Raw genomic sequence first — 13,002 nt, forward strand, 5'->3', positions numbered from 1 at the left:
AGACCTGAAGATCTTTTTGCCAGAATTGACTGATACTTGGAACTGTTTATTATTTCCTCCACCTTGAGTAAATCCTCAGTTCCAGCTGAAGAAAAGCAGCCTCAAAGCATAATGTTGCCACTACTATGCTTCACTGAGGGCATTGTGTACTTTTGGTGATGCACAGTGTTGCGTTCTTGCACCAAACATACTTTTTGGAATTTCAGATTTTCTTATAGCCCTCATGCTTGAAATCAGTGTAGGAATTTTGCATTCATATGGGTCATGTCAACTTCCTTTGAAGAGATGTTAATGAAATGGATACTTTCTATTGGATCACAGATTGAATCAGATTGAAGGAGATGGTGTCCCCCATTCTCAAGAAGACATTCTTAGAACCCATTTTATCAGACAAACTTTGTCCAGTCTCCTAACTACCCGTTTTAAGGAAGTTTATTGGCAGGGTGGTCAGCACACAAGTAGCAGGTTCCAGTCCTTCCTTCATTCCCCTCTGTATGTTTGCCAAAATTCTAGTTCTGAGGTGCTGACTTTAAAACAGAGTGATAAAAATCGATGATTTTTTTTTAAAAAAAAAACATAAATGGATTTTTTAAAATTTAAATCAGATATTTTTTTATTTAAATCAGATTTTTTTTATTTTTATCGAATTAATTTTAATAAAATGCTTTTGGAGTAAAAAATCTATCTAAAGATAGTTTTCTGTTTAAGATAAATTAATAATTTATTCAGCATGAAATGGCGCTTAGTTATGTAGCATGAGACTATATATTCTGCAATATTGGAACTGTCAGTGAGTCAAGAGCAGGTCAGAGGAGGAGCCGCTGCGGGACAGAGACGACAGTTGCTCTTTTAAAATTATGATTTAAATCGAGCTGATTTAAATCAAGACTTTTTACTAGTGATTTAAATCACAACTTGATTTAAATCAAATCCACCCTGCTTTTTTTTTTTAAAGGTATGTTGTGATGATTATAGTTTTTCCAATTATATTTACGTTTTCATGAAGGTTTAAGATTAGTTCATCAAAAAAACCTAACGCGCGTCTCTCGTTAGAAAACAAACGTTTTCATAAATCGCATGAATTCCGAAAAGAATATGGTGACTCATTCCTGCGAATGAGTCACTCAGCAAAAGTTCCACAGTGAACAACTTGTCCTTGATCTGCCTACTAGTATTCTTCATTACTGCTACATACTATTATATCAGATTTTTTTTTCCTCCTCTTAAGTGGACTCCTGCATGATAACTACTGCCTAAATAAACGTCATGGCTTGGCAGAGCTAAGCTCTGGAGAACTGCAAATGTTTTTGAATTCTTAAGGATTTATTGTAGCTGCATTACATTGCTACATTACCTTACGAAAAATTGGAGGAATCCAGAACTCTGCTTAATGGTGGAAGAGGCCAGAGAAGTAATCCACACACCTCCTCCTCTTATAACGCCATGAGCCTTTGAGGCCCTAATCTGGAAAGCTGAGGATCTCTCCAGAATAGCAAAAGAGGCAAAAATTACCAAAGAAAGAATATATCTTCCCTTATTCCATGTCTCCGTTAAGCAACCATCTGGTGAATGCTAGCATCCTTCTATTCATGTAATGGCCAATCTGGATCCATGATAGAGGCTGGGTTCACACAACATGCGAAGGAAGTATTTTACAAACTATCACGCCATGCCTTGGTGTGACTTGTGAATCCATCTGGAACGTTTGATCAGTTTTGCCAGAATTGTTGGGTGTTTTTCTCAATACATCTGTTTCAGAACTAGCACAGAAATCTCACAGCATAACATTGGAATTATCTGCGTTGAATGGTTATATAAATCCCTTTCTCTGGACTGTAGTTAACTTGTGTAAATTCATGGTGCATGGTTTCAAACGTACAGCAGTCATGTATTTCAGACTTCAGTATTGCAAGACCGTTTTATTACTTGCAGTGTTCATAAATAATGCTAAATAAGTTCCCAGCTGAGCACTTACGTATCTTAAAACCGGCTGCTGTTGAAATTGGTTAATGTCTTTTAATTCCCAAGCACAATGAGTGATACCCTGTGCTTAAATCAGCTCTGAAACAGCTTTTAAAGTTATAAAACTCACTGGGCCTTAGAATGTAGAAACAAAGCCTAAAACCACAGTGATTCTGTCTCCTTTGGGGAAGAAATGTTAAGTGCAGTATTTTGGAACCTGCGTGCAGTAAAGTAAAACCAAGTGTAGACACTATGTCTTTGGTTGGAATAAAATTAATTTGTTTTTTTATTACTCAAGTTTTTCTTGTGCTGCTTTTGTTATAGCCTGAACCAGTGGTTAGATTCAGTTTGCACCACTTCAGGAGAACCGGTGGTTAACTTTCTGAGCAGTTTGGCAAACTGGTTGTTGGAAGAAATCATTAGGGCAGAGAACCAGTTGTTAAATTACTTGAATCCCACCACTGATAGGCCTGAACAAAACAGTGAACAATAGCAATCAAGTAAAAACATTAGATTTCTGAATAATTCAGTTCTCCCCAGCTTACTACAAGTGGTCCTCGAGTTCTGACCACTTGTCCAGTGACGGTTCAGAGTTATAACAGCCCTAAACAAGTATAATCTATAACCAGTCCTCAAAGTTAACAGTTGTTGCGGGGGCCCATGGTCATGTGATCGCAGTTCACGAACTTGGCAACTGACTTGCACTTAGAACAGTTTCAGTGTCCCGGAGACACATGATTGCCATCTGCCGGCTTCCAACAAGCAAAGCCAATGGGGAAGCAAGCAGAAGGTTACAAGTTGCTCTGGTAAACCATTCCTGCTCTCGCTGCTTTTTCTCCTGAGGAGCCCACAGGTGGCAGGACAAATTGTTGGTCCCAGGCTCCCATCACCCTGTCCATACTTGTGCCAAGCCATGGCACCCACTCTCCCCACCCATATCTGTGCTGCACCACAACAACCAACTCCCTTGCCCACGTACTCACACTTGCACTGGGTTATGACACTCACCAGCACGCCTGGCTACCCTCATCCCACATCTCAGCAGACCTATCCATCTACCTGCACTTGCACCCAGCCATAGTAATTATTCATCCAAACTCTGGAATACTCACCTGCCCATTGCCCTGCTTGCAAGCCACTTGCCGTGAGTGGGACTGGCAACTTCCTGCTGGCTTTCCCATGGTCTTTGCTTGTTGGAAGCTGGCAGGAAGTCGCAATTCACAGTCACACGAGGTCCTCATTTAATGGCCTGTGATGCTCACTTAATAACAGCAACAGAGACTGCTGGGATTGCCAACAATAAGCACTGCAGTCACTTGACATCACACTTTATGATCACATTGCTAAGTGATGGAAATTCCAGTCCCAATTACCTTTGTTAAGCAAAGACTACCTGTAGTTTCTTTGGCAGCCTTTGAATGGGCTACATTCCTGGTGCTTATGACATTATAAATTTTTATTCTGGTGTCTCTGCCATTTCATTGTAATATGTCTGTATGTTTTAGCTTAATTTTAATAGAGCTTGGTGTGCATACCACTCAGAATTAGCATCAAAGAGTAGCTTGTAAGCCTGGTAAAGTAAATAATATTTCTAGAATAAAGTGACAAAATAAATTATTTGCAATACTTGAGAATTATTTTTTGACGCCTAGACTACCCCAATCTTTGGACTCTCCCTCTCTCGTTCGCCCACCGAACCTGAAGATGCTAATTTAATGAGCACATTATTCAGGGATCCCCAACCCCCAGTCCGTGTACCGGCACCGGTCAACGGCATGCCATCAACCAGTCCGTACAAACAAGCGAAGTCCCATCCAAGGGATGCAGGCAGCATGCAAAACCACGCCCCCTCTAGGCTGCAGAATCTCTCTGCATGGAACCAGTCCCTGGTGCCCAAAAGGTTGTGGGCCGCTGACATTAATTCCCCAACTGATAAAATTATACGGTTAAATGCTGGATGTTCTCAAGTCTTCGTTTCAATTTGAAATATATGGAAAAGACTAAGGACTAATACAAACTCTTAGTCAAAGACTCATTATCAGAGAATATTGACAGATCTTTTAGCTAGAAAGGAAGGTCTAGTCCGGGTGTTGGCAATCCATGGCTCTGGAGCCGCATGCGGCTCTTTGGGCCCTCTGCTGTGGCTCCCTATTGGGTGGTCTCACCGCTGGCTGGCCCCGCCCCTCACCGTCCCCTCCTAGTCACTCCTCGCCTGGCCTAAGAAGGTAAGGGGGATGGCGGGGGATGGATAAGCGGCTGCGGCTAATTCTCCAGCGCCTCATCTCTTGCTGGCACTTCTGGCACTTATTGGTGCTGGCCATGCCTCGGTCACTTGGGGAGACATGAAACATGCTCTCTGCCCCAAGACACTGGCCCGAGCTGGCCGCGACCAATGCCAGCCTCAGTAACATGAGGGCTGGCAGGGTGGGAATGGGGTCCAGCAGGAGGGGATGACGGAAAGGGGGACAGGTCCATAGCCGCGGCTTTAAACCTTGCACGAGGGACTTTTGCCGCCCAGAGGATGCTTTATCAATCAAAGCCTGTCGGCGGCACTGCTCCACTGGAGGAGTAAATAAGCTCAGGGCAGCAGGAAAAGGGGGCTGGCCCCACCGAGCCTTGCATGCCTACCTCGGGGATCAGGCTCGGAGAAAGCCAGAGAACCCTTGCCAGCCGCTCGCTTGAGGAGGGTCTCCTCACTTGTGCGTGCACTCCCAGCCCTGCCACAGCCGGCCAGGTTGTCGTGACAGGAGGGGGAGGAGGGTCGTCTTTGGGAAAGCCTACATCGCAGCTCATTTCTCAGCCCGGATTTCCAAAAAGTTGCCAAGAACAAAAAGGAGTAGCAAAGAGCCCCAAGGAGAGCTCGCCAGGTTGGCCCAGTCTCGGCTTTCTGAGAGACAGAGAGATACAGAGGGGGGGCGGGGAGAGAGAGAAACAGAGAGAGAGAGAGACACACACACACACACACACACACACACAGAGAGAGAGACACACACAGAGAGACACAAAGAAAGATACAGAGAGAAACAGAGAAAGAGACAGGGATGGAGAGAGAGACAGAGAGACACATAGACAGAGAGAGACACACAGACAGAGAGAGAGATACAGAGATACACAGAGAGAGAGAGAGAGACATAGAGAGAGAGAGAGAGATACAGAGAGAGGTGGGAGAAAGAGACATAGATACAGGGAGAGGGGGAGAGAAAGAGGGAGAGATGTCAAAAGGGTTTTGTGGTTCCTAGTGTTTTTTAACAACCAGTTCTCTGCCCTAATGACCAGCTGAGTAGGTGTGGCTAGGGGGTCATGTGACTAGGTGGGAGTGAGTGATGATGAGTTGGCCATGCCCACCCAGGTTTTGTGGCTCCCGCTGTTTTGTTTTCTGTGGGAAACGAGTCCAAATGGCTCTTTGAGTGTTTACGGTTGCAGATCCCTGGTCTAGTCCTTTCGTAAACGAAAAGGGACCTTCATTAGGTAGAAATGTTTCAATATTTACAATATTTTTCCTTCATTATACTTGTGCCTGTGAATTCCGTTGTTCTTTTTCACTTCAGATTTCGCCATGTGCCTTGGGACCACAAGTGAAATTCTAGTGTGCCTAGAAAATGCAAAATTGAAAAAGACTGGGCTGCTTCATTTAATTATTGCAATAAACCACAACCCATCAGGAAGCTTTTCTATACTGACACCAGTCAAATGAATATGAACCATGAAATGACTTCAGTCATACACTTTGGAGTGCTGTATTTTGGGGAGGTGGGAATAAACATTGAGAAACTGCCTTTGCGTTGAAATGAATGGTCTGATACTATGAACTGTCAGGGATGTTTTTATAAAATATTTGAGGAGCACTAGATTGCCTATCTGTGGCAAAGGTTTTCTTGGTTGAATAGCATATAACAGCTTGAATTTTAATTTGCCTTCTGTGAGTGGAACAAACATTAAGAGAACATGAATTTTCTTTGTCTTTACAGCCTCCTAAAAATCTGTCTATGGATGTAGGGAGATACTGTACTTAGAAATATGGAAATGGGCTGCAGAGGAATAGAGTAATTGTCAGAAATCACACAAACCTATAGAAACGGAACGTTTGAGCCATTCAGCCAATTACATGTAGTCCTGGACTTGTGACTAACTGCTTAACAACTGGTTGAAATTATGACTCCTGAAAGAATTTATAACCCAGTTCCAAAGTTCTGATGGCTGTTGTTTCCCCATCTGTTGTGGTCCGCCAGCAGCCTGTGGAGCTGGCAGTGGAGTTGGACAGCAATGAGGCTGAGGAAGAACATGGGCCAGTCCTTGAGGCTGGGGAAGGCCCAGATGAGGGCTCTGCGTCGGAGGCAGAGATGGGGCCAGGGCCAGGGCCAGGGCCATCGGGGAGTGATGTGCGGACTCCAGAGGCTGACAGTAGAGAAGCACGTATGCCTAGTGCACGTATGAGAAGAGCTCCCAGAAGGCAGGAGCAGCTAAAGCAGAGAGGACGACTCGGGAGTAGGGCCAAGAGATGATTGGGCCCTCCCATAAGGCTTAAAAGGCCAGCAACGACTCTTGGCCTCTTTGCCGGAAAACAACCATTTAGAGAATTGCTTCTTGTTTGGCTGTAGTTATTTCTTCTGTTCCTGAACTGTTGCCAAGAAAAGTCTTTGGCAGTTTGCCTAATTATCCCAAGGTCAGAGATAAACTAAAGACTGGTGTTTTGAGGACTTTGCTTTCATTTAATTTAGAATATGCTGAGAATGAGTTAATTCTCAGCTGTTTTAATAAAATCTGTTTGTTTTTTGGAACTGTTTTGCATTTAATATCAACTACGTGGGCCTGGGTCACAACACCATCCACCATCACCATCCCAATGTTCATATATAGCCATTTGCAGCATCCCATGGTCATTACTCTTTTATGACTGCATTTTATGCCCCATTGCAAACAATGGGTTTGCTTAACAATTGCCGTGGTCTCTTTCTGACCATGAGGTTCACTTAAAGACCACCAGAGAAAAGATCATGAAATCAAATCAGTCGCCCAGGTGACGTGCTTTACAACCATCACAACTTAACGATTGTAACAAGAGATATATAAATAAAAGGCTATGGAAAATATCTTCAAATATTTTTTGCCATTTGACAAAATCACGGACTTCCATTAAAAGTGAGGAGATTCGAGTTAGATTTTTTTTTTTTTTACATACGTATTCAGACTGCAATCTGATGCCATGTGGTAGACACCACTTTAGATGGAAATGGAATGGAATCAGTGGTGGGTTGCTACCGGTTCTCCCCGGTTCTTGCGAACCGGTAGTGGAAATTTTGAGTCATTCGGAGAACCGGTAAATACCACCTCTGCCTGGCCCCGCCCCCAATCTATTCGCTGCCTCCCGAGTTCCAGTTGATTGGCTAGAAGAAGAAAAAACTGTTTAAACTCTTGCTGCAGCACTTCAAAGGGCCACCCTACAGCTGATCAGCGGTAAAAGGCAGTTTGGTGGTAGACCAATGCGCTTCAAAAACAAATGGGTAGACTGGAACACTCCAAAAACAAATAGGTAGACCGGTATGGCTCTGCAAGCAGTTAAAAGCCTGGTAGACCAGTATCTTTGCTAAATCCTAAAGAATTGTTTGTCACATGACCATCAAACCACGCCCACAAAATAAGCTACGCCCACAAAACCGGTAGTAAAAAAAATTAGAACTCACCCCGGAATGGAATGGAATGGAATGGAATGGAATAGAATAGAATAGAATAGAATAGAATAGAATAGAATAGAATAGAATAGAATAGAATAGAATAGAATAGAATAGAATAGAATAGAATAGAATAGAATAGAATAGAATAGAATAGCAGAGTTGGAAGGGACCTTGGAGGTCTTCTAGTCCAACCCCTAGTCCAATGGAGTGTTCAGTATAAGAGTGCATAGGACAGAGGTCTTCAAACTTGGCAGCTTTAAGACTTGTGGACTTCAACCAACAAATCAATATATTACTATTAATATATATATATTAAGAATTATTTCTATGAAAAATTGGTCATGCTTAATTGTCTCAGGGTGTTTTATTTTTGTTTTGAAGAATATCATCATTCCAACTGAAGGGGGGCCAGCAAAAGATTTGCATATACATTAATGTAATGCAGCCCATTTCTATAATTGAGGAACAGCTTTATCAAGAGGGTGCTTTTGGTGGGTGAATCATGCAATGTGTATATTTCATTTCAGGCACAATGAGTCACTTTTTAATTGAAATGGTGTGTCATCCCCAAACTAAGATAAATATCCACCAGTTAAGAAAGTTATTTGCCACCTACGTAGGACCTTCTGGTCTTCTGTGCATAATAGAAACATATGTGAATGCAACCTGTTTTCTCTTTTCATAATGGAACAATTCTAGAGAAATAACTATCACAGGGAGGCTGACTGAAGGAATATTCCACTTTGGTGGGGGGGAAAGGTCAATTTGAATTTGACTTCAGATCTAAAAGGAATGCCTCCCCCCCCCAAGAGATAAATGCTACGGCCTTCTTAAACATTTGTAGGCACCATGAATAAGAAGCAGAAATAATCCACTGGCTTCCCTTTAATCCACGATACATTATACTCAAGAAAATTTTCCAATAATGATAATTATAACACTACAGTGTGTCCCATTAAATAAACTGGAGATCATGTGAAGTAGATTTGGGTAAATTACTTCCCCTTTTCCACACCTGGAATAATATGTGTAGTTCTAATTGCCACATTTGGAAAAATTATTCGAGAAGCTGCACAAAAGGATATTTTCATAGCCCTCTTTTTGACTCCTGCAGTATACAGGATTTCATGGGTTGGATACTATGATTTCATGGATTGGGTATGAAAAGATCGTTAAACATGGGAAGTTGACAGAAAAAGGGATTGCTAAGGCATCTTGACCATGCTTAGTTTCAAATGGAAAAAGACCTAAAGACTCAGCGTTACCTCTCTACAGCTGCTTTGTCCTAGGCTTCTATATTCTCTGTTGGTCAGCAACAGCCATATTTTTTATTATCTTTCTATTGATTTAACAATAACCCATTAACTTAAGGTTCTTTCTTTACCCTGTATTTTCCCACCCCCCCCCACTGAAGCTTACTGCTCATTCAACCCTTATATTTCCCAGTGGACACCCTTTTGGTTTCTGTCCAGGCTGATTGAAGTTTGACGATGTCATGGGAAGAAAGAATAGGAAGAAGAGCCATTACCAAGAGCAACAGTTAGATAAAAGAATTCTGAGTCTGGACTTAATATCAGCAGCTAGGCTGTTGGTAGCGCAATATTGGAAGAAGGACTCTTTGCCTACTATTGAAGAGTGGACACTGAAAGTAACGAATTTAGCAGAAATGGCGAAAATTTCAGCGTATTTGAAGGACTATACACAAGAAAGATACGTAACGGAATGGAGAAGATGGATTGATTATATTCAAGATAAGTATCAGACAAGAAAATATCAAATAGCTTATGAATGAATGTTAAAACTTTAGAAGTATTATGTTATCCATAGTGGAGTTAAGGTTTCAGGGGGGGATTTGGTAGTTTAAGAATAGTTAGGCTAATTTAGTTTATGATTGCTAATTGAAATACCCTGCATTTTGCTCTGGGAAGTCTGGGGGGGAGGGTGGGATGGGAAGGTGGGAAGGGGGGTGGGGGGTGGGGAGGGAAAAAGGGTGGGGGGAATATTGGGGAGGGAATGTTTTTTATAAAACTTTTCAATAAAAAAAAAAGAATTCTGAGTCTGGGACAGAACTGTAATGTGAGCAAGCATCTCAGGCAAGAACCTCTCTAGTTTTTATGAAAATAAGGGGAGTAGAATGCATTCAGATTTGCATGATTCAGTTACTGTAACTTTATAATAAAAGTAGCATTAGCATTCATAACTTGGATAAACCTCCAAGTGCTTCAGTGACCCTCTAAAAGGATGCAAATGACCAGCTGTCTGCAAGGAATATAAATCCTTCCATTCCCCACTATCCTATCAGAGCTGAAGAGGCTTCTTGGATGAGAAGTGAAAAGTCTTCAAAAGAAAAAAACGAGAATGTCCAGTTGCCACCTGAAAAAGCACCTTTGGTGCATTCATAACTTTGTTTTCCAAGTCTGTCTATCCTAAAGCTCCCTTTGCTTTCTCGCACCCTTCCCATAATACGGCAATGTGTTGTTTTCCCATTTTTCCCCTCCTACATCTTTAACTTGCAAGGCAGCCAGCTCAAATCTCAATGAAAGCAACATTACTTCTATGACGTTGAACCATCAATTCTCCCTTGTTGCAGAGACCTACAGTGGAGTATAGGAGCAAAGAAACAGCCAGCACAGTATCATTAGAGCAATGATGATATAATAAAAAGAAAGACATAACAGTGTCAAAGGAGAGAACCTGGCAAGAGTATATGATGGCATCCATCTGTTCAAACATCTGGAAAAGAAAAGGGATTGATGAGGAGTCACAATCTCTAAAAGGGAAAGGCAGGCACTGGAAGACCTACCCATCCAAGGGCCAGCCAAAAAGGCTTCCCTGAATGGATGAGAAGAGCAAGACGCAAGCAAAACACCAATTGGGGCCTGCAGTGGCTGTTATTTGGACTCAGCGTCAACTCAACTCCTGTTACTAAATCTCTGTAATCCACTCTGGAATGATTAGGAACAGCCGGAACGAGTACGAAAGCAGTAGCTTAAGTTATCATGCAAGAATTGCTAATATAGGATCCTACATGAGTAAGATAGTGAGTGGGTGTTCGTATACAACGCCACACAATAAATCAAGGCCAGCAACCTGCCTCCTTCCCACCGCACAGGTTCCTAGTTTGTCAGCTTTGGAGGCCATACTGGTGACATAATTGCCAACAGAACTATTTTCCATTGTTTTGAGATAGGACATGAAACTCTGCCATAGCCTTACTCACTTTTTAGCCCTCCACACTACTAAAATGATCAGGTTAGTGCTTGGTTCCCAAGTCCTATAATAAAATATGACTATCTATCTATCTATCTATCTATCTCTATCTATCTATCTATCTATCTATCTATCTATCTATCATCTATCTATCATCCTGTTGCGGTCCGCCAGCAGCCTGTGGAGCTGGCAGCAGAGTCGGACAGTGAGGAGGCTGAGGAAGAACATGGGCCAGTCCTGGAGGCTGGGGAAGGCCTGGATGAGGGCTCTGCATCAGAGGCAGAGATGGGGCCAGGGCCTTCGGGGAGTGATATGCGGATTCCAGAGCCTCCAGAGGCTGACAGCAGAGAGGCAGAGGAACAGGGGGAGCCTGTTCCTAGTGCACGCATGAGAAGAGCTGCCAGAAGGCAAGAGCAGCTAAAGCAAAAAGGACGACTCAGGAATAAGGCCAAGAGATAATTGGCCTCTCCCATAAGGCTTAAAAGACCAGCAACGGCTCTTGGGCTCTTTGTCGGAAAACAACATTGATAGATTTGTTTCTTGTCTTGCTGCATTTATTTCTTGTCAGCGTCTTCTGCTTCTGAACTTTTGCCAAGAAAAGTCTTTGGCAGGTTGCCTAATTAGACCAAGGTTGGTGATAAGGCTGAAGAACTGTGTTATGAAGAATTTGTTTTGAATTAGTTTGGACTATGCTGAGAATGAGTTAATTCTCAGCTGTTCTAATAATGTCTGTTTGTTTCAAACTGATTGCGTCTGATAATACCTACTTGGGCCTGGGTCACAACACATCCATCCATCCATCCATATAGCCATCCATATAGCCATCTGTCAAAATTTGTAATACTCTTCTGATTCTAGGCAGCTTACAATAATAATAATAAAAACAATTGGAGCACCACTTGAACACCATTGGCATTGACAAAATCACCATCAGCCAATTGCAAAAGGAAATTTTACTCAGAACAGCTTACATCCTGCATAGATATCTTTAACACCATCAAACATCCACATCTACCTATGCCAGATCCCTGGAAAGCACTCAATAGGTGGATAAAAATGCCACATTCAGTCTGAACATCTGTGTGATGAACGAATAATAGTAATCAATTATTATCTAAGTCTACACATTTTTCTAAGCAATGAGTTTACAAAATAAGAGCTCTGGTGGTTCAGCAGACTAATTAACATCCTCTTACATCTGTTGCCTGCAGTTACTGCAAGTTCAAATCTCACCAGGCTCAAGGTTGACTCAGCCTTCCATCCTTTCTAAGGTAGGTAAAATGAGGACCCAGATTATGGGGGCAATAAGATGACTTTGTATAAATATACAAAAGTATGAGGGCTATTGCTTAACGCATTGTAAGCTGCCCTGAGTCTCCGGAGAAGGGCGGCATATAAATCAAATTTTAAAAAAATAAATAAAAAAATAAAAAAAATGCTCTACCTGACTTCACACAAACAACAAACCACAGCACAAATTAGTTTGTTCTGTCATTAAGTATTTAGATTTACCTGTCTCATTAAGAGATGATTTAACTATGGTTGGCTGAATAATCCAAAGTAGATAAAAACACAAGCCCAAGGACGTGTGGTTTATGAGAAAATTAGAGGCCCCTTAAGAATCTGTGCCCCACATATCCCATGCCGCCACCCACAAGCATCCATGAAAAGGTAATCAAACAAGATGGTCACAGCATGACTGAAGCCCCATTCTTTTTATATGTGTTGGTTGTGATTCAGCTAAAAGATGTGGGGTTTCTATTGTATAATTATGGCCACCATCTTTTTTTTCTTTTTCTTTTTTCCTTTTAATTTATATGCCGCCCTTCTCCGGAGACTCAGGACGGCTTACAATGCGTTAAGCAACAGCCTTCATACTTTTGTATATTTATACAAAGTCATCTTATTGCCCCCACAATCTGGGTCCTCATTTCACCTACCTTAGAAAGGATGGAAGGCTGAGTTAACCTTGAGCCTGGTGACATTTGAACTTGCAGTAATTGCAATCAGCAGATGTTAATAACAGTGCTTTAGTCCACTGTACTACAGGCTCTGTAATCTTCATTTGTTTGATCTCCTTCACTCCACCAGAGATGCTCTAGGCATCATTTGTCCCTGTCTCATCCTGCTGTGAAACACATATATCAATATTTTTTTC

Source organism: Pantherophis guttatus, chromosome 3 (genome assembly GCF_059756535.1).
Source record: "Pantherophis guttatus breed Tessera chromosome 3, ASM5975653v1, whole genome shotgun sequence".
Classification (NCBI taxonomy): domain Eukaryota; kingdom Metazoa; phylum Chordata; class Lepidosauria; order Squamata; family Colubridae; genus Pantherophis; species Pantherophis guttatus.